The sequence below is a fragment of the Manis javanica genome, chromosome 8 (assembly GCF_040802235.1).
Source record: "Manis javanica isolate MJ-LG chromosome 8, MJ_LKY, whole genome shotgun sequence".
NCBI classification, from domain to species: Eukaryota; Metazoa; Chordata; class Mammalia; order Pholidota; family Manidae; genus Manis; species Manis javanica.
In genome coordinates, this window is record NC_133163.1 from 32,698,124 (window position 1) to 32,726,107 (window position 27,984).

General features: G+C 39.3%; 1 protein-coding gene and 1 long non-coding RNA gene across 7 annotated transcripts in view; one reads left to right on the forward strand and one right to left on the reverse strand.

Moving 5' to 3' along the window:
- Positions 1-27,984, reverse strand: part of RAD51B (RAD51 paralog B) — a 750,762-nt gene that overhangs the window by 407,954 nt on the left and 314,824 nt on the right. The window lies entirely within an intron of this gene.
- LOC108397945 (uncharacterized) lies at positions 794-27,740 on the forward strand. Its single transcript, XR_012133783.1, has 3 exons — positions 794-8,651; positions 19,840-25,389; positions 26,528-27,740. It is a non-coding gene; the product is annotated as an uncharacterized lncRNA (long non-coding RNA).

The window sequence follows — 27,984 nt, forward strand, 5'->3', positions numbered from 1 at the left end:
CCTACTCCACAGCCAGGCCCAGTGGTAGGAATGTATGGAAAATAAGATCACTGTCACTAAGAGAACAGCATTCAAAAGAGGGACACATTTCTATTAGAGTCAGATGGTGGAAGGAATGGTCCAAGGAGAGGCTGGGGATACAGGAGATTTTGCTGATGCCAGATTCTGAGTTCTAGGGGACACAGGACTTTGGGAAGAACGGAAGAAGAGGTGGAAGAGAATAATTAGAGTTTGGAAGGTAGAGGGTTTCCTACAAGTTAGGCTTCTTGTGGTGACATCTAATCACTGATCAAAGCATAATGAGATCAGATCTGCTTTACTTGAGGCAGAAATTAAGGACGAGGCTGAGAGTGGGGTCAGGAAGGGGTGATTGTCTGGGCAACCTATGATCCCTGTTGATGAAGGTGAGGAGGTCCAGGGAAGTGGGATCTTATCCAAGAATATTTACCTCACTTGATCCCTGATGATGGGAGAGGTAATACACAAATCCATACAACAGAGGGATATCATCTACATTTTTTAAAATTAATTAATTAATTTATTTTGTTGTCATTAATCTACAATTACATGAAGAACATTATGTTTACTAGGGTCCCCCCTTCACCAAATCCCCCCCACAAACCCCATTACAGTCACTGTCCATCAGTGTAGTAAGATGCTATAGAATCACTACTTGTCTTCTCTGTGTTGCACAGCCCTCCCCATGCCTCCCCCCCATTATACATGCTAATCATAATGTCCCCTTTCTTTTTCCCCACCCTTGTCCCTCCCTTCCCTCCCTTTCTCCCCAGTCCCTTTCCCTTTGGTAACTGTTAGTTCATTCTTAGGTTCTATGATTCTGCTGCTGTTTTGTTCCTTCAGTCTTTCTTTGTTCCTATAGTCTTTGGGATTGAGGTGAGTCTCTTGTAAGCAGCATAGAGATGGGTCTTGTTTTTTTTATCCATTCTATTATTCTGTGTCTTTTGATTGGTGCATTCAGTCCATTTACATTTAGGGTGATTATTGAAAGATATGTACTTATTGCCATTGCAGGCTTTAGATTCGTGGTTGCCAAAGGTTCGAGGTTAGCTTCTTTAGTATCTTACTGTCTAACTTAACTCACTTATTGAGCTATTTTAAACACTGTCTGGTCATTCTTTATTTTTCTCCCTTCTTATTCCTCCTCCTCCATTCTTTATATGTTGGTTGTTTTATTCTGTGCTCTTTTGTGCTTCCTTTAACTGCTTTTGTGGGTAGTTGATTTTATTTTTTGCCTTTAGTTAGTATTTGGTTGGTCTACTTTCTTTGCTGTGATTTTATTTTCTCTCGTGACATCTATTTAGTCTTAGAAGTGCCCCCATCTAGAACAGTCCCTCTAAAATACCCTGTAGAGGTGGTTTGTGGGAGGCAAATTCCCTCAACTTTTGCTTGTCTGGGAATTGTTTAATCCCTCCTTCATATTTAAATGATAGTCGTGCTGGATACAGTATTCTTGGTTCAAGGCCCTTCTCTTTCATTGTATTAAATATATCATGCCATTCTCTTCTGGCCTGTAAGGTTTCTGTTGAGAAGTCTGATGATAGCCTGATGGGTTTTCCTTTGTAGGTGACCTTTTTCCTCTCTCTAGCTGCCTTTAAAACTCTGTCCTTGTCCTTGATCTTTGCCATTTTAATTATTATGTGTCTTGGTGTTGTCCTCCTTGGGTCCTTTCTGTTGGGAGTTCTGTACACTTCCATGGTCTGATCGATTATTTCCTCCCCCAGTTTGGGGAAGTTTTCAGCAATTATTTCTTCAAATACTCTTTCTATTCCTTTTTCTCTCTCTTCTTCTTCTGGTACCCCTATAATGCGGATATTGTTCCTTTTGGATTGGTCACACAGTTCTCTTAATATTGTTTCATTCCTGGAAATCCTTTTATCTCTCTCTGCATCAGCTTCTATGCGTTCCTGTTCTCTGGTTTCTATTCCAGCAATGGCCTCTTGCATCTTACCCATTGCATATTTCTCTGCAGCTCCATCAGCATGGTTATGAGCTTTATTTTGAATTCTTTTTCAGGAAGACTGGTTAGGTCTGTCTCCTTCTCAGGGTTTGCCTCTGTGACCTTGGTCTGTATCAATTTCTTCTGCCTTTTCATGGCGATAGATATATTTGTGGGGAGCTGGCACGTGTGTCGGGTAAGAGAAAGTCCCTTCTTGCCAGTTTATGGCCTTCCTCTCCTGGGAGAACAGTGGCCTCTAGCAGCTTGTGCTGGGCAGCTGAGTGCAGACGGGGCTTCTGATCTTGCCTGGCTGCTATGGAATTTATTTAGCTCTGCAGTTGCTGTGGGCGTTGCCTGCCTCAGGCTGCTGCTCCAATATGGCGGAGCCACGTTTGGAGGGGGAACAGGCGGGAGGCTGTTTATCACGGTGAGGGGCCTCCAAGCTGCGCTGCGGGGGTTCAGGCACCCAGAGTTCCCCGGGATTCACAGCTGCTGGGCTGTGTCCCAGGGCGCTTCCGTCCAGCTGTGGGGTCCCTGTCCCTTTAAGACTTTCAAAAAGCACTCGCTTTTCTTTGTCCCAGGTGTGCCAGCTGCGGGGACCGGCTCACAGGTCTTACTGTCCTGTTTCCCTAGTTTCCAGCACCCCACGCATGCACTGTGTCTGTGCTCTGGTGCGGATGGCTGGGGCTGGGTGTTCAGCAGTCCTGGGCTCCCTCTCCCTCCCCGCTCCGACTCCTCTCCTCCCGCTGGGAGCTGGGGTGAGGGGTGCTCGGATCCTGCCGGCCGCAGCCCCCTTTCGCGAGGCACTGGGTTCTCGCAGGTGTGGATGTAGTCTGGCTGTTGTCCTGTGTCTTCTGGTCTCTCTTTTAGGATTAGTTGTATTTGTTGTATTTTCAAAAATATATATGGTTTTGCGAGGAGATTTCCACTGCTCTACTCATGCTGCCATCTTCAGATATCATCTACATTTAAAATATTTCTGTGTAATTTTATGGCAACAAATCAAGAGGTGAAGCAACAGCCAGAATACTGGAGCTCAGAAGGGATTCTATACTAAGATTTTGACAGCCTTATTTGGGAAAACTTTTGGGGAGATGTAGGGATATTTCATGGCTTTTGGGAAACTGAAATAGGTATGTTTGATTTGATGCCCTCTTAAACTTTCACCAGACACTAAAGTTCACCTTGGAAAAGTTATAAAATCTCTTTGAGATTCAGTTTCCTTATCTGTCAAGTGGTTTAAAGTGGAATAATACCTAGTAATACCTATCTCCTTGGGCTGCCATGAGCCTCAAGTGAGGTAAATGCAAGCACAGCACCCACCCAAATGCCCAAGAAACATTTTTCATTCATTTAAGTGTTACCTCCATTTTAAAATGCAGAAATAGATTTTTAGTGAGATTCAGGTGAGAGATTTTAGTGAGATTTGAGGTGCCTCCTCCTTTAGGAAGAGGCTGAGCTAGGATTTTTAACCCTGCCTGGACTGATGCCAAAGGTTGCTGTGAGCTCTTTCTGATGAACCTCATTGCCTCTCTCCTGTTTGTTTTTCTACTATAGTTAATATCAGAACTATTTCCCCACAATTTGTTAAGAAACATATTCTCTCTATAAATGCCAAACAATGAAAGAGGAGGACCTGGCACAGGACCACATGTGAATCACTAGCAGACAAGAACCACCTGCATTAGCCAAAGATGGTGGTGGTTGTGAAGAAGAAACAGAAAATGAAGAGAACATTAGGTACTAACAATCCCACAAGGGCCAGAGATTCTGTTTGGTTCTGTCTGGGTTCCTCTACGTTTTAAGGGCCAAATTTGGCTCAGTTTTCCTTTGCTTCCCCTTTATGCACTGAAAAGAATCAGTTGTTAATGAAAATCAGTGAAGTAGTTGCAGTATATAGTAGAAAATGTACTAAATAGTCTAAAGACATAGATTCTGGCCCTGCCTCAACCACTGGACAGCCAGATGGCCCTTGGCAGGTTCAAAATCTCCCTGGTAATAATCTACTGATTGAGAGAATGGAGTTCTGAATTAAAAAGCCCCAGGTTTGATTCCAGTTCCTCTGCTTACAACTGTGTGACCCTGGTCAAGTTACTCTCTCAGCCATAGCTTCTCCACCTCAGAATATAGATAATATAATACCTAATTTTCATAATTATTGTTACAAAGATTAATAATTACCTGAATTATTGCAGATAGATAATATTGCAGGCACAGAGTTGGTGTTCAGAAAACATGTTATAATTGTTACCACCACCACTCTAAGTTCTCTGTTCCTGAAATGGGGCAATAAATAATATGTCTTGTCCCCTCTGTTCTGCCTTCCAAACAGGATTATTTGTGATGATCATGCAGGAAACTATGTTTTGTAACACATAAAAGGCCATATACAAATAAGGGGTATTATGGTAACACAGGAGAGAACTGAATATACTATCTCTGCCATTTGAGGTGAGGGGGATGAAATTTAATTTAATCTTGAAATTTTTGGAAAATGATAACCAAGTCCTAAAGGTACTGAATATCTAGTTGACGAAAACAAAATGTTCTTCAGATTCTCAGAACTCTATCTCTTTTTTCCAAAATAATTGGAACCCCTAAATGTTCTTTTAATTCATAGTATGAACACAAAACAACAAAACAATGTTGAAATAAAGGGAAAGAGCATTTCAGAGCTTGCCCACAAAACTGGGAAATTGTTACTACAGCACAATACAATACAGAGTCTTACAAAATGAGTTCTGGGGGAAGCACAGAAGCTATATTTGTTGCATGTGATTATCAGAGGCTACAAGTTGGCCTCTTCCATTCTGTGAAGTGCTATGTGCGTAAATTTGGAGACTGTCATTCCCTCTAACTGAAAACACTGGTGAACAAAAAGCAGTTTGAGCAAAGCCACATCCAGAACGTGATCGGCCAGAACACTGACAACACTGACATCTCTCATTGCTCAAACCAACCCAGCCCTTAACCCACTGACCTGTTTGACTCAGAGCTATTATTGTTGTTGTTCGCCTATGCGCGTCTTCACTGATCTCAGAGAGTCGTGGGGGTGGGGAATTGGGGGTCTTAGAAGTCATCTAGACCCCTACAGCCCTCAATGCTGGAGGAGTCTCCACACAATTCCATACAGAAGCAGGACATTTCAGGGAGAAGAATGCCCCTCGGGCTTGGTCGCTCTCCTGGAGTTAAGGTTGACAGGTACCAGAGCTTACGCCTTCCCCCTGCCCTAAGGCTTCCATGAGGGGCCTCCCACTAGAGTAACATTCTGGTCTTTTTGCAGCCCTCTCTAAGAATTTTGAGAAGGATTTTTGTGTGTACATGAACTAGGCTCCCTTCTCTCTGATTCAGAGTAGGGAAGTCATTGTTCTTCTTTTAAGTAAACACATGCCTACTGATGCATTGAGTTTCCCATCAGCAAAACATCCCTAAAACTTTTCCTCATTACTTGCTATCATACCCAGCTCCCACTTTCCTTTTTTGACTGAATGTAATATTTCGTTAACCTGAGTGTAGGACTTCACATTGACCCCTGTAAAATTTTGATTCACTGGCTCTAGTAGCATAATATAGTAGTTAAGAATATGGGCTTTGGTGCTAGACAAATGGTTCCTCTCCCAGCTGTATCTCTCACTGGAGGTGGAACTTGAGTAAATAACATCTTTGTGCCTCTGTATCTACCTATCAAATGTAATGTTAATAGTGTAGACATCAGAGGGTCATTGTGAAGAGTATATGAAGGAATCCATGTAACACTGGCATTCTTCCTGGCACACAGTGAGTGCTCAATAAGTGTTCCCTGTGGTTATTACTAGCAAACCCATTCCATCAATCCACAGAGATCTTTTTTAAATCCTGTCTCTCTTACTGATGTGCTAACCATCTCTGCCAACTTAGAGTGAATCATACAGGCACATCTTTTCTGCTTTCATCAAAATGTTTAAATGAGGGAACTGTACAGAACAGCATCAGCAAACTGATCACTGAGGCTCACCATGATGACCTCTTTCCAGATGGACAGCAATACATCAATCAGCTCAAAACTACTTGATTACATTTGTTCAACCAGCTAAGAGTCAACTTTACCCCTAACTAGACAATGAGAATATAATAAAAACCTTGGCCAAATTCCTCCCAGAAATAAAAATCCACTCTATGACATTCCCTAACTAATCAGAAGAACTATGAAAGAATGAAAGGATGTTAGAAATAGGAATGTTTTGCTTTTAGTGAGCTCATACGGGCTCTTAATCACCAAATGTGTCATTTGCCTTGGTGGGGGTTGGAGGTGATGATGAGAGCGGTTGTATGTAAGGCTCTTAGTCAAGCATTTTACATGGATTTTCTGGTTTAATCCTCAAAACAACCTTTTGAGGTTGGTATTATGATCATCTCTCTCCTTTTTACAGAGGAAAAGGAAACAGGCTAAGGTCATACAGTTTGTAAGTAGCTGACGTAGCATTCAAACCCAGATCAGTAAGATTCTAGAGCCCAGGTTTCTAGCCAAGTGCTGTAACATCTCCCCTTTGTACTAAATGGCACCCCATGGCCAGATAGACTATACAGCTGGGCTCCAGTCCCAGCCACACAGGCCTAGAAATTTGACTTTGTTGGTAACCCAGACTTGACTAAACATAGACAGAGAGCCTCATCCTAACAAAGTTTACAATAAACCAATGCAGCAAACCAGAATGAGGATTTATTGACTTACAATAGCAATGTAAATCACACAGATCAGATCCTCATAATAGTCTGACCAGAGCATTTTTCCCTTCAGATAGTTCTACCTCTAGAGGCAAATTGTCATCACAAGGTATCAGAATAAGAGGGGTAGGACTTGAATGTTAAACTGAATTTCCCACAAAGGAGGACTTCAGCCAGCAGAACTGAAACTTTGAAGACTGCTGGCATTCCCTCCTGTGGGCGGCTACTGGGGACCCAGGGCACAGCCAGGGTTCAACTGAGGTGGTGACCAGCTCCCTTTCTGACATATTTGTGTTTTACTTACGTTTATGCCAGTCTTTAGCTTAGAGACAATCACTCTTTTTAGGTGACTGTCCACAACTCTGCGCTCATCTCTGATGGCTATACATATATTAATTTATTTCCCAAGTTCCTGAATAACCCACCTATCTCAGTCTGCTCTATACTAAAATAGCCCAGCCTAAGGCCTTTGACTCACTTAAGACAGCTAAGAGCTCTCCTACTATCTATTTAATTTTTATTTTTGCCTCTTAAAAACATATCTACCATATTCAGTTTGGTGAACATAGTACAAAAATAAGATTTTACTTGTTTCTGTCAACATTTTTCTGTCTTCTGCAAACACTGGTTTCGAAGGGGAAAAAGGTAAAGGGACGGCAATGTGATTAGAGAGAACAGAAAGAAATATATTAAAATTGTTCTTTATACAGCTGTATATTATGTTATTTGTCATAAAATGCATCTGTTACTTTCATGGTTAGAAATTCCAGTGCAGTTCAAAAAATAAATAAAAGTTATCTAGTCCAATAATATAAACCCTCTCTGCAACATACCGGTTGTCTGGTTTACTCTTAAAACACTTTTAGTAGTGCGAACTCACAGACTCTTGAAGCAGTACAGCTCATCTTTGTATAGCCCTATTAGAACAATCTTCATATTATTAAGCCAAAATGTATCTCTGTGTAGCTTCTGCCCATGGCCTTAGTTCTATCCCTTGAGGCCCCCAAGGATGCATCTCATTTTATTTCCCTAGACACTTAGCAGCCTCATGCCAGCTTAGAAAGTAAATGAAGCATAATCCTCCTTGCTTGGTTTTTCTTCTGGGCTGAACTTTTTCGAGGTATTATGAGAAGGATGCTGAAAGGTGATAGAATGCCATGTGCTATGCACCTCTTCAGACTATGATTCCTGAGACTGGGCCATAACACCTTGGGTCCTCAAGGGTCTGCATGGAAGGGTTCTCTGCCATGTTACAACATTCTTACTTAACAGAAGGAAGCAGGAAGCCAGACACTAATAAGAGCTCCGAACCACAGTACATGGAAAGGGCCCTGTGCACAGGGAGTCAGGCCCTTGAACTGCGAGCAGAGTAGACCTCTACACAAACAAAATAGTCACCAGGCATTGGGTGGGGAGGCTACAGGGAAGGGTCACAGAGAATGTTCTAGGTGAGGCCACTTGTTGATTTTAGACATTCCAACCTAGGAAATGTACCATGAGCAAAGCTCTCATTCTGACCGCAGCCATTAGTCAGATCAACTGACTTCTCAGAGAGATCACGGAAGACAATGCACATTTTTAAGTGTGGGAACACCACTGACACTAAACCAAAGCTTAAGAACTTGAAAGTGAAAGTGACTGGAAATGAAGCGAGACTGTTGTGCTGGTAAAGAATGGAATGTGAAAATGAAATAGACATTTTAAAGGAGCACACTTCTCACTGACCTTCAGTTTACTCAGTGACTCAAACTGGGAGTTTCTGCAATACATACGGAGTTGTTCGGTACAGTGACCTACCTGCTCTTTTCTGATGCCCTTATCATGAATATCTGGGGACTAACTCACTCTGCCTCCTGGAGATAATGAACACAAGCACGGTTTCTTGCTTCCACAGAGAACCACGGGGATCACAAGGCACTTTCGCAAGTATTTTCCCATATAACCCTCACACAAATTCTGTGAGGTGGAGACTGCCATCTGTCCTTTACAGGTAAGGAAACCGCTTTCAGTTCGTTCTCTTCCATGATTCTACAGCAGCCAGGGCTGCTGCCAGAGCCACCACCCCAGGCTTCTCAAAGGCAGCCAAGATGCACACAGTGGTCACTCCACTGCCCTCAGTGAGACTGAGGCCTTGCCACCCAAACAGGCAGCCAGCATCTGTGATGATTTGTGAATGCATACACAACTCGCTGTGTTACCATCCCTAGCATCTTTCAAATAAAACACACACAGGCAAGAACGTTTTGAAGGACATCCTATGTATTTGGCTCTGGTGGTTTTGAATACGACCGCACAAATCCTGATCACCTTTATGCTTTGGGCATGGCACAGAAAAACAGTGGTCCCACTGTTACCTGGCCTCAACTTTTCTAACCAAAGAACCACTCTAAAGATATTCCTAGAGTGTGTCTCACTCAGATTAATATAACCTGATGAAATTTCAGTGCCAAATAAGGAAAAAGATCATGTGCTACATTCCCTGGAGGTATATTACAGTCTGGCAACAGCTTCCTGCAATACCCATTTAAAAAGATTAGCAGGAGGAAGAAACCCAAGGTTACAATAAAAGATTTATCACTACAAGTTCTCGGTATAATTCCCTTCTCTGAAGCCTAAACACAGCATTTTCTAACATGAGGGTACTTAAGACATATATCCAAAGGGCAGTAGAACCCTGAGAATAGAGAATATTTTTAAATCACCTTCTCAAAAGTAGGTTTTAAGGAAACTTTTACATTTTTCAGACTTAAACGTTCTCTTTTCTCCTTTACCTCATTTTAGCTCTTTCAAATGTTGAAAAAAATGAAGTGAATAAGACAACAAAGAAAATTGTAAAATTCTCTTAGAAAATCCTGTCTTTTTGAAGGGAATCTTAGTGGGAGGGAATACACTCCCTGAGGACAGAGCAGTGAGGCTGTGAAAATTCAAGCCCCGGGATCCAGAGATGTCGCCCACCAAAGGCCACAGCAGTGGCTGCTGGGCACTGTCACTGACCAGGTGTGGCAAGGAAGGCGAGCAATCTCAGGTGCCCTTGTCATGCCAGCATTGTGCCTGGCTCACACAGCCTTCGGCAAATACCTGCTGACTAAAATCAGATGAAATGGAAATAGGCTCCCCAAAGTTCCAAAAGGGTGGACACTAGTATATGAGGGTAGAATTGTTCTCTACTGGAAGAAAGGAGAAAGAAACACTACTTTGAATCCAATGTCTTTAACTCTTGCAATGTGAAGCCAGCGAAAATCCTCAGGGTCCTTTAGAGTCCCTGTACTGAATCATCCACCTTGAAATAGGGAAGGACTTCCACCTATAATAGGTATCTTAGTACTACACCACTTAGTACTACACCAAAGAATACCTTCAACCACTCTGGAACAGAAACTGTACCTCAACACAGCCTATCATAGATCTCCACAGATTCCCTTTGACTCAGAAGAGATTTCATTCCGAGTACCCACAGGGCTTGCCTGTGGGTTCTGGCCACTAACCTGCTGGTAATAAACTCAGTTCAGCTCTACAGGCACAGCTTGTCATCACGCAGAGTTGACACACAACGGCTATTGTATGGTGTATAACCCCTGAGAGGGTCTGCTGTTGAACGGAGATGCTATAATGTGTGGTAGAGCTGCACACCTGGTGGAAGGTCAGTTGGCCTGAGTTCAATCAAGCTCTACTGTAATTTCCCAGCTGTGGGGCTATGGGGACATTATTTCACCTATCTGAGCCTTTGTGTTTTCATCTGGAAAGTGAGAGGCTTAAAGCAGTTGACCTTGAAGATCCTTTCTTGCTCCTAGCACTTCTAACACTCCATGACTCTGTGAAAAAAGCAACTATTGCTTATAAGCTTTATTGCTTATATGCTGCATAAAAAACAGGTTGAGGCATCGGCAGATCACAAAGACATGGATCCCATTAGCAAAAGCACAGCCTTTCTGTGGCTGAAAAGAATGAGAAGAATATTTTGGTTTTCACAGTGGGCAAAGATTTGGTTTGGACCTCTTTCTCAAAAGACAGCATGTCTCAGCAGTAGAAAGGATGCCAGTAGCCACAGGCTAGGTCACTGCTTTTAGTGAAGGAGGCCCAGCTTGGGCAACACAAAGTTCTTCATTACCATCACTCTAACCTTTACCACACCTTGTTTTTCTTGAGGCTCTCCTGGTCAGGTAATCTAAGTTAGATTCAGCCCAATTTATAAAATTTGAGACTTTTCCCACTGTAGGTAAGATTACATGCTATTTTAAGAAACCTCTTGGGGGATGAGGAAATATGTTGTTTTTCTTTTAAATATTATACTGTATATCGATTCCAAATGCTAACTGAGCCTTTAAAGAAAAACACAAGTTCCCTAAAAATAGACTGTCTACGATGCCTCTTAGATTTGGTCACTTTATACACACAGTATAACTTGCTTTGCATGTGGTTATAGCAATAAAATAATACTTGGTGAACATATCTAAAAGGTTAAGAAAAACTAAATGTAAATGTCCCCAGAGTATTAATCAAATATTAATGAATGTGAGCTGCACTGCTATTTTAAAACTGTACTGTCAAAAGATCTCAAATGAGTTCCTAAACCCAATTTTAAAATTCTTTGGTAACCAAATATCAAATCCAAAGTTCTAGTATCAGTCTTCAATTTCCTCTGACCACTCTACAGTATTTGCTGAGAAATCTTTCCATCTTGACTATCATGATTCTTCATAGTACTGGCTCTCCTCCATTTTTTTTCTTTTATTTCATTCATTTACTACATCTCCTTTCCCTGGGTTATTCTTATTTATCTCCTCCTTCTCCTACTTTACCTTCCTCACAGATCTCAAAATTCAGGGGCCATCCTCTGCTGCATTCTCTTTCAGTATCTTTCTCTCACAGTCTTGCCTTTAGATTTGGCAAACTTTAGTTGTTTTTACCCCTAACTCTGTGGATGACACCCTAACCTTAATCACTAAACTTGACCCTCTTATGTGAGTTTCAATTTTCTATCTCACCTACTGAATGCTGGCATCTCACCATTTGCCTTAGCTATTATTTCAAGCTTGGAAACTATATAAAATGGAATTGAGAAAAAAAAAAACTCTGTGGAATGGAATGGAACTGGAGATATGACTGAATTTATAATTTCTAAAATATATGTGTGTGTGTGTGTGTGTGTATTTTCCCCACAGCTCTATTGAAAGGGCCAAAAAGCATAGAGTACACTTACTCTACGCCAGACCAGAACATGATTTCTTACTATAATTTCTGCTAAACGGAAATGGGGATATTTGGAGAAATGGGTGATTTGAGGGCTGGGGAAGGACAGGTACAAAATGAGCCTTGGAAGTACTAAAACAAAAAAAGAGAATGGTGGGGCTATGACACAAACACACATTGACTAAGCCTGGGACAATCTGAACACCAAAATAATTCAGTACAGTATTAATGACTAAAACGAAGAGGAATCCATGAGTCTAAATTGGTGATGGATGGATAAGGAGAGAGAGCTCTCTTGCTTAAAGGAACACATTAAGTGATGACTGGTAAATGTAGACGGAATGTTAGGGTTGGAAAATCATGATTTTTCAGCTATCCTACAAAGCTTGGATTATGCAAGAATTATCAATGGATACTAAATGTGAGAGGATGACGAGGAAAAAGAAATTTGCTTCTCACTGACTGCTTTGTGCTTCCAAGTTTCCTAGATAGAGGAAGTTTTAGAAAATTATCTTGACCTGGTGATCAAAATTCACATCACCAACGGGGGGCAGTTGGATGTTATGTGTCTCCAGATATCACAACCTGAGAAGGACTAGACCTCACCTGGCTGACAAGGCAGAGCCTGAATCTAATTATAAGGAAACATCAAATTAAAAAAAAAAACATGTGGGGAATCTGTATTCTTAAAAGTGTCAACATCATAAAAGAGAAAGTCTATGAAGATGTTTCAGATTAAAGGAGACTGAAGAGACTTTATAAACCTAGACCAGATCCTGTGCTAGCAGGAAAAACATGCTATGAAGGACATAACTGCTTACTGGACCAACAAAACTGGAATGCAAATGGCAGATTAAAGTTTTTAATCAAATTTACTGAAGTTGATAAATCTACAATGGTTATATAAAGATGTCCACTTTCTTGGAAATGCACACTAGAGTATTTGTGGGTAACATATCAAGATGAATGTTAACTTACCCTCAAATAAATAAAAAAATATTATGTACATGAGTATGTAGTTATTTAGATGATAGACACATAGATAGGTAGGTAGATTAGAATAAATCATAAAGCAAATGTAGTAAAATATTTGCAATAGGTGAGTCTCAGTAAAGGTATGTGAGTGTACTATTTTTTTTTCTTGCACTTTTCCACAGTTCCAAATAAAAAGAAAACAAAAATCAAAAAACAAAACACAGAAAACAAACCAACCAACCTGGACTGCAACAGGTCATCCCAGCTTCCAAGCAAGCTGCCTGCTTCCTTACTGACTATTCTCTCAAGCAAACTTGAAATGCTGTACTTACCCTTAAGACTCTCTCACCTCTCTGACCAATTTCACCATATATCACCTACTCAATCTTCATCATGCTTCACATCTAACCTCTTTTCTGAATTTGTACAACCCCCATCCCGTTTCAAATGTCCATCACTTCACGATACAGTATTGCTACACTGTGCAGATTCATCACTCCAACACTAGGGTCTCTCTAATCTAAAACACCTTATACTTATTTATCACACTTATCCCAAAAATATGATTTTCATTCTATCACCCATCTACTCAAATTTGCACACTGGGCTCCGTATTGCTTTAAATAAATGAGTAAGCCAATCAACAAATATGTGTCTAATCTCTTGGCCTAACTTAACAAAAAATTTAATTGCAAAATAGTACATTTTCATGATAGGTGAAAATTGAAAACATCAGAATCCAAAGAAAAAATTAAAATAACCCACAGTCTCAGGACATGTGCATAACCACTACTAACAGCTTGTTGTGTCACTCCTTGATTTTTCTCCTCATAATAAATATAAACATATTTTATAAAATTGGGATCACACTATACATTCATTTTATAACCTACATTTTTCACTCCTCTCTATGAGTATTTCCCCATGTGAGTAAATATTTTTATATGACGTGACGTTTAATAGCTGTAGAGCATTCCATTGTATACTGGTAATCCAACTTATTTAATCAGTTCCCTGGGGTTTTCTTTTCCAATTTTTTTCATTCTTATAAATAGCACAAATAAAAACATTTGTACATACACATTTGTACTCATCTTTTAATGATTTCCTTAGGATAAACGGCTGTTTTTTATAAAACTTAAATTGAACGACATCTTCTACTACTTAATGTTTGCAAAACACACGGTGAGCTTTTTCTCTCCTATGGTTTTACTCCCTTTCTCATGTTGCCTTCATGCCTCCACTGTGGCAATGCAAAGCAGAAGCAGGCAATTTATCTCAAGTGTCTTTGTATTAGAGTCCTCAAAAATAGTCTTTGAATGACTAACAACCAGTGAATTTTTCAGAACTTGCTTGAGTCTCGTCTGTTCCACAAGCCTTCCCTATTACCTCTACAGGGACAGTTATCACTCCCTCCTGTTTACCACTGATAGAAAAAAAAGACCCATATATTTCCTCTCATTGACAAGCAGGTGACAAGTACCTGCATCTCCGCGTGGCAGGTAAGAGAAACATGGCATGAAAAGGTGACTCACTCACTAGTGGTCTAGTTCTGAGTCGCTGAGTAGGTTCTAGATTCTGTGCCCTAAGATGAGCCATGGTAAGAGTGTTTCCCTTCAAAACTTTTGTGATGCTAAGACTTGTCCCTGTTAGCCCTTAAATGTCTGAAAGCACTTTTTGACTGGGTTAGCTTAAACTTAAAAACAAATAGTTTTAAACAGTTTTAAAATTAATTATATGCATGAATATTTCAGGTGAATGGATTCTCTTTCCAAAAATATCACTAAAATGCAACAACTGTCCTTTTCATTACTTCCAAATAGATGTATTTGCTAGAACTATGCTAAAAAGTTTGAGGAGGGGCCTTACAGAGAACTACTTTCATAAATAGATGTAAATGATTTCTATTATTAAGATCAATAAACTATATCTGAGTAGGAACTCCTAAAGTAGAGGAAAGTACCTCAGAAAATAATTTCCTTTTAAACAGTTTCAATATGAAACTTCCTAATATCATTGCATTTTAAAAACAGATTCATGAGGAATTAGAATTAGCAATGAAGCTCCAATATTGAAGCAAAGCAGTCGGGACTACTCTGGACTCTGGGAATGAAATCTTAATATTACTATAGCTTTGGGGAGACACAGCTGCTGCCTTTATACATTTACAGAGAAAAATCATTGTTTTATTTTACCAAATTCCTTCAAGCACAACTTTAAGCATGAATTAACTAAGTCATGGGCAAAGCCATCACTGAAGATGCCTTTGAAGGTCATGAAAGGGTCTCTGAGGTTTAGATCAGAAAACACACTTGCAAAATTTCGTTCCTCAGCATGTTTCAGTCTATTTGAGAATTGCATATAGTAGAATTTTATGCTCATTTTTTACAATTTTAAAACAAATTAAAACAGGGTAACACTTTAAATAATAGCAATGATACAGCACGGTCTTCTGCCCTCCCCCAAACAGGACAAGTTCCATCCTGTCAAAGGGATGTCAGAAGGTAGTTAATATGGGTGTAGTAATCCCCAAACCAAAGCTTCCATCCGGACAGCCTGTGTTCTCAGGCTCCCTCATGCCGGACACTGAGATTGGTTTCAGGGACAAGGAAGGTGCCACAAAAGAAATGATTAAAAACAACTAGAAGACGATTACTCCTTTGTGAGTCCTGCCTGAGAGCCTGAAATCTGAGCAGAATTCATCTCAGTTTTTCTAATGAATTCCTCTGCTGCTGTCATGCGGTTAATTCTCCACATTTTCTACTACTCTGATTATTAAAAAAAAGAAGTAAAAAGGAAAAGGAGCCAGCCAATATAAACATCAAAGGGTACTCCCATTTCTGTGGCCTTCAGATATTTTCCAGAGCTGGTTGTGGGGACAAAGAGATTACAGGGGAGGGGGAGGGCGTCGCTTTCTGTTTCCTCTGGGACACAATGGACCGATCTGCCCACAGTGCTACAGTGCAAGTAGGTGGCATGTTTCGTATCACAAGGCAGCAAAGGTTTTTTTCTCTGCGAAGCTAGATGTCCCCTCGGCTTAGCCTAGACAAGACTGTGGCTGTTAATGAATGGTGCTGTGTGGAGGATGAGAGCTGGGCCCTCCCTGAAGAGGCTAGTTGCAGACCTCCTCCACTGGGCCTCAGACCAAAAAACTGAAGGAAGGGGGTTGGGGATGGAATGGAGGAGGGAGGCAACTTGAGAAACTTAAAACCAGCATAATGTTTCATTTCCTGAAGTTAAGGCAAATAACTGTTTGTGGTATTCACTGGAGTTTGCATAGTTTTCTATGCCAAGCCTGTAGACTCCACGACTGACTGAAGAGAAGGTTGCTCTTAAGTTAAAAGACTGAGACTGAATGGGAATAAATGTAAAAATCTATTACATGGATACAAGAAAGAAAACTATTACATGCCTCAGTTCAGGATGAGAGGCTGAACAGGAGTCCATGTGAAAAAGATCGAGGGGTTTTAGCAGACTTTATTCTATGAGCCAACAGTGTGACTTGGCTGCTGAAAAATCCAATGCAATTTAAGGTCAGATTAGCAGAAGTATAGTGTTCAAAGTAAGGAAAAAAAATACCCCCCCAGGCTCTGCCCTGGTTCAGACACAGCTGGAATGCTCCCTCCATTCTGGGTGCCAAGTTTTAAAGAATACAGAGAAAAACTGGAGCATGTCAAGAGTGTCACAGAAAGAGAAAGGGTGTGGAAATCACGCCACACATGGAATAACTGGAGAAACTAGGATTGTTTTCAACTGGGAAAAAAGAACTGCTTGGGCAGGTGAACCATCTGCAAATAGCTGGAGGATTGTTCTCCGGAAGAGACAACAAACTTACTTCCATGACTCCCAAGGGCAGACAAGTACGCAGAAAAATAACATAACAAAACATTCTCTAACAATCCAAACTATTCCAACATGGAATAGGCCTTTTTGTGTAACAGTTACTTCTCTAGCTTTGGAAAAGTTCAAAGTCTGAGCCTGTCAGGGATGCTATGATTGAGCATCCCAGCACGAAGTGGAAGACTGGTCTCAATGTCAGACTCTTCAAATTTTAAAATTCTGAGCTTGAGAACTACGTAATGAGACAGAAATAACATAAAAATAAAGGCGCCTATTATTTGCTTAAATCCCTCTAGATATCAGTGGGAATTTTATTCACAGTCTTTGAACAATACCACAAAAGTTCCTTGAGTTTGCATTATAAGTAAATAAGTAAAACCTTACTCTAGTTAAGGTCTTAAACAGCTATTTGCAAGAATTCCAGCATTCTCATAGTCTTTCTAATGTTTATTAACCTGTGTGGCCTTTTAGATATCTTGTCTTCAGACATACAAAATGCCACAAAAGCCAAACTCCTTAACAGCATTGTCTATGTCTTATTCACCTTTGTACTCCTAGGGCCGAGCAAAGAGGTGCTCAAAAATAAATTTGCCAGTTGTGCCAGGTGCCGTGGATATAGCAATAAGCAAACAGATATGGCCCTGGCGACCGCGGAACTTACAGTCTAATGGGAGCCATCAATATGAAGCAAAAAGTCATACAAACAAACACATGATTATAAAATTACAATAAGTACAATGAATAAAAAGTAAACAGAAGGATGACAGATGATAAGGGAAATCTAATTTTCTGAAGGGTATGGTCTTTACACAGTCATGGAGGAGTACAGAAGTTGGCCAGGTAAAGTTGGGGGAGGAAGACTACTCTGCAGAGAAGGAAAGAGCATGCCTAAAGGTGGGCAAGGAGGGCAAATGAAGGGGAAGTGGAGGTAAGACCAGGCAGAGCATTACAGGCCACACTGTTATTTCCAGATTTAAACTGGAGGACAACCAGATGTCAAAGAAAGAATGTAAGCAAGCAATTGATAGAAAACCATTACCCTGGCTACTGTGTTGTGAAGATAGGAACAGTGTGTTTCAACCCATTATTGGGCCATGAAATGAAAAGGAATAGAATTTTAAAACATATCAAACTGCATCATACAGAGTAAAGGTAAGTATTATTTTATGAATCTTTTGTTTCATATTTACTTATAGATACACAGGACACACACATATATGTATGTGTACTGGGAGTACCATGCATATCTTTTTAATTGTAAGTCACTGTCAAAAAAGTCTGAAAGCTGCTAACTGGAGGGAATCAGGAGTGAAAATGGGGAACCAGTTAGGTGAATGGCTTTGTCAAGATAGTAAATATACTGAGAAGTCCACAGATCCAATACATATCCTGGAAACAGACATTCGAAAGATTTGTCAATTGTTTGCAATTTGAGGGCAAATGAAAGGGAGATGTGAGCGAGGACTCGGGTTTCTAGCACCCATTACCTTAAGCAATGAATGAACAGGTGAGTGAAAAATCAGTAAATGAAGATGGCACAGTAAATCTGGCTAAAATGAGAGTTCTCTTCAAATTTAACTATTAAAAACATCTAACTATTTAAAGCAGGAAAAACTCTTATTTTTCTGTCTTGGTTTCTTTGGTCTCCTCATGAGCTTTTTAGAGATAGGGCCTGTGTCTTCTGCAACTTTATATTCACAGGTCCCACCACAGGATCTGACACGTAGTACATGGCTCAGTAAGTATATGCTGGATGAGTTAATGAAAGGAGTAAAATAAAAATGCAAAGAAGTCAGTCTTATGGAAAAATGAAACATCCTATATTTCTTAAAGGAAGAGCAAATCAACTTGGGCTGCACTTTTCTTAAAAGTTCCTACTTATTAATCAAAACTCATATTTTATAAAAACTAAAGGAAAAATATCTTTAATTACATTTGACCCTTGAACAATGTGGGGGTCAACGTGCCACCCCTCCAAACCCCGTGCAATTGAAAATCTGCATTTAACATTTCACTCCCCAAAAACATAACTACTAATAACCTACTGTTGACTGGAAGCCTCACTGATAATATAAACAGTACATTAACACATATTTTGTATGTTACACATATTACATACTGCATTCTTACAATAAAGCTAGAGAAAACAATTTTTCAAGTTGCAAATCTCCAAAACATTTTCCAATATATTCACTGAAAAAATATCCATGTATAAGTGGACCCACGCAGTTCAAACCCATGTTGCTCAAGGTCAACCGCAGAAGCATCCTATAAAAGCACTCTTACTCCTTTGACTTCAGAGTATTAATAAATCTACCACAGGGCTGTTTCTCATTCTCACTCTATCTGCACAGATTTGCAAGAGACTCAGAAGTTCTAAATTCTCAGTCTACATATTACTCAGATTATTACCATGTACTTGGTAGAGGGCAGGTATAATCTTCAGTTTAAAAGAAAATAAATGAGCCATGGAGAGTATCCTAGAAATCTAAAGCCACTTAGCAGCAGAGTCCACAGTAATCCATTCTTTGCCTTCTGGATGGTTTGTAGTCAGCCATGTGGCACTTTGATTATACCCTGCCTAACATCCTCTGCTGATCCTGGTACATATGAGCTGTCTATTAAATTTCAGCTCCCTCAGGGGCAGCACTGTGTCTTCTACTTTTACTGTACTGCCCATGATGCTTAGCAGTCCTGAACCCAGTAGACACTTAATACCTCTTGACTGGACTATCAGTAACATTAAAATGGAGCTCTCCTGATTTAGAGGTTGTTAAACTAGACTCTGCTTCCTTCACCAGGCTGTGTTGGTCTTGCATGCAAGCTTTATCTCCAGCTGTCCTAGTCTTCCTTTACAAAATAGCAATTGCCTCTTTCCAAAACGAAAATCATTTTCCATTGTAAGTTATACTTGCAGCTGTGATGTTGAAATGTTCCTTAAGCCAAGATTTTTATCTGTGCTGCAAAGGGGGAAAGTGTAACTCATAAGCTTAATACTTTAAACAAATCCAGTAACCTTGTTCCTTTGGTCCCAGACAGCCCTCTTCACTTGTTTGTTTGTTTTCGGATCCCATGTTGTTTTCCCCCAGTTCGTGGTAGCAAATGATCCAGTGTGGGTAATCACGGAAGACTACTGTGGGTGTGATGAGTATGATCTCTATTGTCTCTTACAGCTAACATGCCATCCCATACAAAAGAGCGCTGAGGAGGTGGATGCATGCAGAGAGGCAGCCCAGGATTCAGAAGCTTGAAGGGGGGCCTAAAGAAACATGTTCAGTCAAGAAAGCTCACTCTCTGCCACTCTTGGCTCAACCTGACTTGGTCAAAACAGACTGGAGGCAGATAATCACCTTTTATTCTGGCCAGCTATCTATCTTGATTTTAAGGTATCTTAGAGAAAATGCAAATCGTTATGTCACACATGTCACTGAAAACTTGAGGTATTCATTTTGAGAACAATACTACTTTAAAGAGAATTTTGAATTGGACCATGTTTTACTGTCAGTTCTCTTAGCCCTTTCTCACAGCAGTTCTGAGAAATCTAAGTATCATTGTTTCTATATATTTATGAGAAAACAAGAGATGCATGCAACTTTGTGCCAAGCCAATCATTTGGTGCTGAAGATACGGTCCTGCTCCTCAGTAAGCTTGCCTTTCACAGAGGAGGAAAGCATGTACAAAATCAATTAAAGCACAAAGGAGAGAGAACTAAGTGTTTCAGTAACACATCCAATAAATAAGTGCAAAGACCAGCATTTAAGTCCATCTGGAAAGAGGGGGCAATATTTCAGGATGGGAGGTGCATTTGAGCCTTGTCTTGATGGATGTTAAGTATCATTGAAGAATACCAGTTGGGGTACCAGCATGATCCACACCACAAAGGTGTTTGAATGTATGCTACTTTCAGGGAACCATATGAAACCTACGTGGCTAGAGCAGAGAGCTCACATGGGATCATCAAATGAAGACTAAAAATTCACATGAATGAAACACACCCCAAAAACCATCAATAAAAAGTAATTACGGTTTTAAAGTCTGGAAACATTTTGAATGTCTCAAACCAGCTTTAGTGTTACCCAATTTATATTGAAGCTAACAAATCAACAAATCTGAAAACATAACCTATTACTAAATTCTTAGACTTAAAAAAATCCATTCATATAAACAATCTATTTCAAAATGGATTCATAAAATGATCCTATCCAAATTTCTGGATATGACCTCCTCTTTTAACATGAGTAACTCACAAGAGGAATTCTCATAAAATAAGCTAGGGCCTAAAAGTAAAAAAGAGAGAGTGAGAGAGACTGACATTTAAGGTCTCATCCATCAGATTGGGGGTGGGGGGTCAGTAAAAAGAGCTGCCTGGAAAGATCTGGTCTGTTTACATGAACATCAGCAGAAACATATGGTTAAAAATAGGCAATCTAAATTCTGGATAGCAAAATCTGTTTTCAGAGAACCACCGTGTAACTTTTGGTGGCTGACAGTTAAGAACTAATTAAGTTTGGAGAGAATTGAAAGAAATTGGAGAGCACTAGATTAGTATTTCTATTGTCATTAGCTGAAACATAAAGATTACAATATGATCATTTAAATTGTGAATAGAAAAATCAGTTTTCAGAGAAGCCAACATATACTATTCAATAACATCTACAAGTCAACATGAAGTCCTCTTCTTTTCACAATGAAAGCCCAATAGCATCCAAAAGAAGACCTCATGAAAGGCTCCTTTCAAACAGTGGCCCTTGCTGTGTCCTCTTGATTAAGGGCTCATAAATAAAAGGACATAGCAGCTGCAACTTATGATTAACCATGGTATAGTATTTCAAACAGTGAATAACATTATGGTTATTGCAACTAACGAAACTCCTTATATTGGTTAAACACATGACCTTGGTTTCATCTGGCCTGTAGGTGACCTGAATTGAAGAGAGATGTCTGGGTTGAAATTTAACTTTGTGTCTGAAAAGCTATGTCACATGGCTGGAAAGTCAGTAATGTTGCAATTTTGGGAACTCCTGCTCTTCTCAGTGTGATTGGATGGTGTAAAGGTGAATCTGAGAAGAGCAGTGAAAAAGAAAGCTAATTGGTCAGTCTAGGACAACCCTTGAATAATGTCTAAACATTTGCCAACAGTCTGAGTAAACCACTCGGGTTATTCTTAAACAACCAAGGTAACTGTACTGTCTGCCATGGGCAAGTGCCGTCTAGATTAACGTGGTAAACAATTCTCAAGTGATTAATGATGTACACTCTTTCTCTGCCTTGTACTTAGGGCAGACCTCTCTTACGGAGAGCAGAAACAGGCTTTACCACTTGATTTATAGGCTAAGACCAAAGCAATCTGAATTTTCTGAGGATGAGAATCTATTCCTGAGTAAGACCTGGGCTCTCAAAATAGAGACCTCAGAAGACAGGAAGAAAGGGTCTTCCACTATCTCTTTCCCTAGGAAATATGCTCTGAGAAGCTGTCAGTTGCCCCTGCGGTCTTAGATGGGTTCAGGACCCAATGCCGAAAACTATTTTTCCCCATGCCAATAAGAGATGAATACTAAAGGAAAGAGAATGACTTCTCCCATTTCACTTGGTATTTAACCATATCACTTAGTGCTTAGTGTCTTATGATAGGACCTCAAATTACCTTTTATTGGGTTGTCCTATGAAGTGGCCTGATCATGTAATGTTTCAAACTGTTACACAGAAACCCAGGTTTCCATAAAGCAGACCTATGGCCTCTGTAAAACCATGATCAAGGTACATATGATTAACTGTTGTCTGTTTATAACTAGTTCATATCTTAACACAATTTAAGGTTTAAGCAATCACATTTCTAAACTCTGCCATCAAACCACTCTTCTAAAAATGAACATTTATCTAACACAAATACACTCTTTAAAAAGGATATTGCTTTTTAAAAAGGTTTGCAGTGATATAGCATTAACTTAAAGTATTTAGACCATTAATATTGAGAACTAGGGATACACATTTCCCAGTAAAGAGTTTGCTTGAATCATCAATTTCATTACTAATGAAAATGTGTAACATTAACCACACAAAGAATTTCAAATTCATTTGTCATTATTGAAATCAATGGGATAAATTGCTAGCTTCTAGAAAGATTATGGATTTTGATCTTGAACAGTGCTGAACACAGAATAGAGACTAGATGGACATTCGTTAAATTGAGCCAATTAATCACAAGGAATAAAAACAAACTTTTTAAAAATAGAGATATAAGATAAAAATTTTAAGCCAAATTTGTCATCTTTGTATCCACAGAGTATAGAGCACCTTATACACAACAGAATCAATGATGACTGGTTATATGAATGAATGAGCTGATTAATTAAATTATGGAAGAAGGGCAGTTGTATAATACAACTAAAACAAGCTCAGAAGGGATAACATCATCTAAATCAGTAAGGACAGTAGAAAAACATGTCCATTTGGTGCTATTATTTACCTGTTTATATATATAATTTTCAAAGAAGAGCTTAAAATCCAAATGCAAAGTAATAATATTTCAGCCTGGATTTTCTAGCACAGTAAAGGTAACTGGGCCACCCTCATTTTAAACAGGAAAGTGTGTTTATTTCCTTGGAGTGCCTAATGTAAATTAAAGAGATTGATTTCAGGATCATTTTCAAGGAAGACTACCAAACCTTTTTGTTAAATCAAATTACTCTGAGCAAGTTTTCTGATACCTAGCTTTTAAAAAACATGCATAAATACTAGCTCCCTTTAATATGTCAGCAATTCTTAATAGGAAAAGTAATTTTGAAATTAAATGTCATTCTGTTTCTTAAGCAATCTAAACATAGATTTAGGAATTTAAGGAAGGGTTAACTGCTTTTTTCTGCTTGAAATAAAAAGGGGAAGGCAGTTTGATCCTAACCATATCTTTGCTGTCCAATACCTCAAGTCTTAAGATTTATAGTTTCTAATAAAACTTTATCAGATGAGTAGAAAAAAATGGGTGGAATTTGTTTTTATTCATGGATCCACAATTACCCCTGAGGAAATCAATAATATTTTAGGTTATATCTCTCAACTTTAGAAGCTAATGGCAAGGCAGTGAACAAGTATTATCTGGTTTCACAGTCCTACAAAAACACCCTCTAAGGTCCCTTTCCTCTAAGAAATTGACAATAGATGGACTGAGGAAATTACAGTGATCACTCATTCATTCAAGCACTTGGTGAGTATCTCTGGAGACAGGAGAATGAATAAAATATGGTTCCTAAACTCTGAAGGCTCACAGTCCAGGTACAAATTCAGACATGACAAATTCATCACTATATACTTAAGATTTGTGCACTTAATTGTATGTAAATTATACCATAATAAAAAAATTGAAAGGATTAAGAGAGATAAAGTAAGTCATACCATAGCATCAGAATCACCATATAGAAGTGGAAAAGGAGTCTAGCAAAGCCTTGCCAAAGAGCTAATGAACATGAGTTTCACCAAGCAAAGAAGCTAGCAGAAAGCATACTAGCAGAGAGTAAGTCAATGAGAAAATATAAAGGAAAGAAACAACAAAGATACATAGTGTGTCTGAAGCATATGCACACGGGACTGGGATGCTGAGTGTTGAGCCTTGACGGGTGGGCCAAGAAATTCTGATGTACCAAGCTAATGCATTTGGATTCTATCCTGTAGAGAAGTCGCGAAAGGTATTTAAATAAGAGAGTGACTCGATCAGATTTTTTTGTAGGTAGATAACTCATTCCATCTTTCCAGAGCAGATCAACATCATCCCTAAATTCAATTGGTTTTCACAAGACGATTGCCAAAAAGAATGCCAGGGTAGAAAAAATGCTTTCCTGAAGTCATTAATTCATGATAGATGCTACCAATACAACAATCACAAGTACTGGGTTGGTTGACATTAAAGTAGAGTCACGGCCAAACCTAAAAACCTCTTGCATTAAAAAAACAAATAAAAATCACCCTCCAGCTCTCTTTTTAACTCTCAGATACTTAATCAGGGTCCAAGGGGCTGTGAAGGAATATGACAAAAGTAATAAAACTGCTATCAAAAATCCTATAAGATATGTCTGAGATGTAACATGCGGGAAAAAATGTGCAACACAGTATATAACAAAGAAACATATTCTTGTTAAAAAAGTGAATCATAAATTATTCATATATGCATTGAAAAAATTTGAAGGGCTATATACAAATCTGCTAACAGCAGGGAAGTCTCTGATGATGGGAGACTTTTCCTCCATAATGTATTTCTTGAAGGTCTGAATTTTATGAGTATGTATTACTTTGATAAACAGAAAGACACATGAAGGATCAATTTAATTTACAAATTTCCCGATGGTGCTCTATAATCACAGAGGTTGTGAGAAGCCAGATAAAGTGAATTATGTGCTTCCATGTGAGATCTGCCACTAAAAGTGAGTTTGCAACATTTCTGTGTGGTCAACAAACATACCAAAGGGAGAGTTTTCAGATAAGTAAGCAGTTCTCATCTGCCTGTCTTTTATTCTCCCTCCCTAGTTTACTCAAGAACATGGTGTAATTCCTTGCTAAGGTCATTTTTTTCCCTGTGGACCTTAAGATGATGGTTTTAATGCTGATTACTTTACTGTCAGTCTGCAGGAGCAGCAGATGATCTTCAGTGTTTGTGTTTGTGTTTGCGAGAACAAACACGCATTTTGCACCTGTGGAATTTCCAAGCACTCTTGGAGGAACAACACACCCAAATGGTGAATTCAAGAGATTCAAGATTTCTGCATGCACTCCACTTTCCCAACACAGAAACTCTGAATTTTTAAAACTAAGGCTAACTTGCTAACAATAACCTACCAGCAATACCTGATCATACAGTTATCCTTCATTTTCAAAGTGCACCCTTACACATTGTTGCACATGATCTTCAGAGTAACTCTGTGGGTAGCTGGGACTGAAAATTATCTCCACCCTTTGTGTTCTTACTGATTTTTACATTTTAAGAGATACTGGACTTGGGAGGGGCAGGAAAGCAAGAAGAATGTATTCCCAGTACATAAAACTTGGAGGAAAAAAATGGTAAAAAATCAAAACAGAACAGACCAACCAAAGAATCATTCAGTCTCACCACCAGACATACCTTGTTACTACTTGGTTGTACAGGTTTCCAATATTTCTTCTATGAATTCCATTAAGCCCATTTAAAGATGAGAAAATTTTCACAAGGTTAATGAAAGTCAAAGCTAAGGCTAAAACCCATGAACACTTTCCATCATAACAGGAAGTTCCTTTCTTCTTACCAACCCTGTCCCTCTTTCAAAATGCCCAAGCATTATAAAGAAGAAAGCTTCATAAACACAGACTTTGATATGTTTATGTTTTGTTTCCACATACTAAGTAAACTTACCCATGGTCTTTGGAAAGAAGCACCTCTAGTATAAAAACAATTGTCAAACTCAATGATCTCTATAATTCTCTTTAACTCTGAAATAATTCTAATCTTCTGTGAATAAAAAATGGCCAGAAGGCACAGGCAAGAATTGGAGTCAAAAGGATATCAGAAGGGGGCAAGTTAAGTAAATCAAAATCCCATAAACAAGGAGTTAACCAAACTAGAATCAAAATCAAAGAACAATGTCATAAGTTGAAACAAGTGCCAGTCGAAGAAAGGGAAGACATACAAGTCTGGAAAGATGACAACAAACACATTTGTCAGAGACTACTAGCTGATCACAACACCTATTTCCTCCTCTTTCTGGGCACGTAGCTATGGCACATTTTCTAGTTGCCTTTGCAGTTCAGTATAGCCATGTAAGTTCTAGCCAATGGAATGTGGGTGGGAATGATCTTCAAGGCTTGGCCCAAAAAAACCACCCATGCTCTTTCTTCTTCTAGGGGGACTTTAGAAGACGTTTGTTAAAAATGGCAGAGTCACAAGATAGAAGGAACCACAAGATGGAAGAAATTTTGGCTTGGAGAAGAGTCACCCACCAATCAAAAACAGCTAATTAAACTTGATGTGAGCAAGAAATAAATTTATATGTATTAAGTCATTGAGATTTAGGGTTTTATGTATTACTACAACTAGTGTTAGTGTCCCTGACAGGTGACCAATGTGGGCAAGGTCAGACTCTGACAAGGCCATGGCTCAGCCTGTCTTCCCTAGTTCAGGGCCATACCTGCTCACCCAGCTTTGATAGGCAAATTCCAACAGCATACTGAATTACTTTTTGTCAGTGAACTCTTAATTCTGAATTTCACATGGGTTTAGAAAATCAAGTCACAGATGAAGTCATTCATGTGTTATAAGCAAATCATGACAAGATTTAACAAAATTCAAATATCCACACAAGTTTTGAGAGGACTTTGATAGTGTTTTATGAAGGGAAGGAGGACACTGAAAACAGAGTATACAAATTCTCCAAAATTAGATATGCAAAAAAGAGGAAGGGTGTCAGGAATTTCTTGAGTCTCCCAAAAATTCATATAATGAAACTCTAATCCCCAATGTGATGGTATTTGGAAAGAGGGCTTTTCTGAGATAATTAGGTCCTGAGGTGGAGCCCTCATGATAGGACTGTGTCTCCTTATAAGAGAAGACAGAAGAGAGCTTTCTTGTTTGTTTTCAATCATGTTAGTATATAGCTCAAAGATGGCTAAGACAGAATGAAAGTAAAACTAAGACTTATTGAAAAAAGCTCAAAATAGAAATACCATTTGACCCAGGAATTCCACTTCTAGGAATTTACCCTAAGAATGCAGCAGCCCAGTTTGAAAAAGACATATGCACCCCTGTGTTTATTGCAGCACTATTTACAATAGCCAAGAAATGGAAGCAACCTAAGTGTCCATCAGTAGATGAATGGATAAAGAAGATGTGGTACATATACACAATGGAATATTATTCAGCCATAAGAAGAAAACAAATCCTACCATTTGCAACAACATGGATGGAGCTAGAGGGTATTATGCTCAGTGAAATAAGCCAGGCAGAGAAAGACAAGTATCAAATGATTTCACTAATCTGTGGAGTATAAGAACAAAGAAAAAACTGAAGGAACAAAATAGTAGCAGAATCACAGAACCCAAGAAGGGACTAACAGTTACCAAAGGGAAAGGGACTGGGGAGGATGGGTGGGAAGGGAGGTTTAATAAAGTGGGGGGTGGGAAAGGGGGCATTACGATTAGCATGTATAATGTGGGGAGGGGGCACGCGGAGGGCTGTGCAACACAGAGAAGACAAGTAGTGGTTCTACAGCATCTTACTACGCTGATGGACAGTGACTGTAATGGGGTTTGTTGGGGGAAATTGGTGATGGGGGGAGTCTAGTAAACATAATGTTCCTCACGTA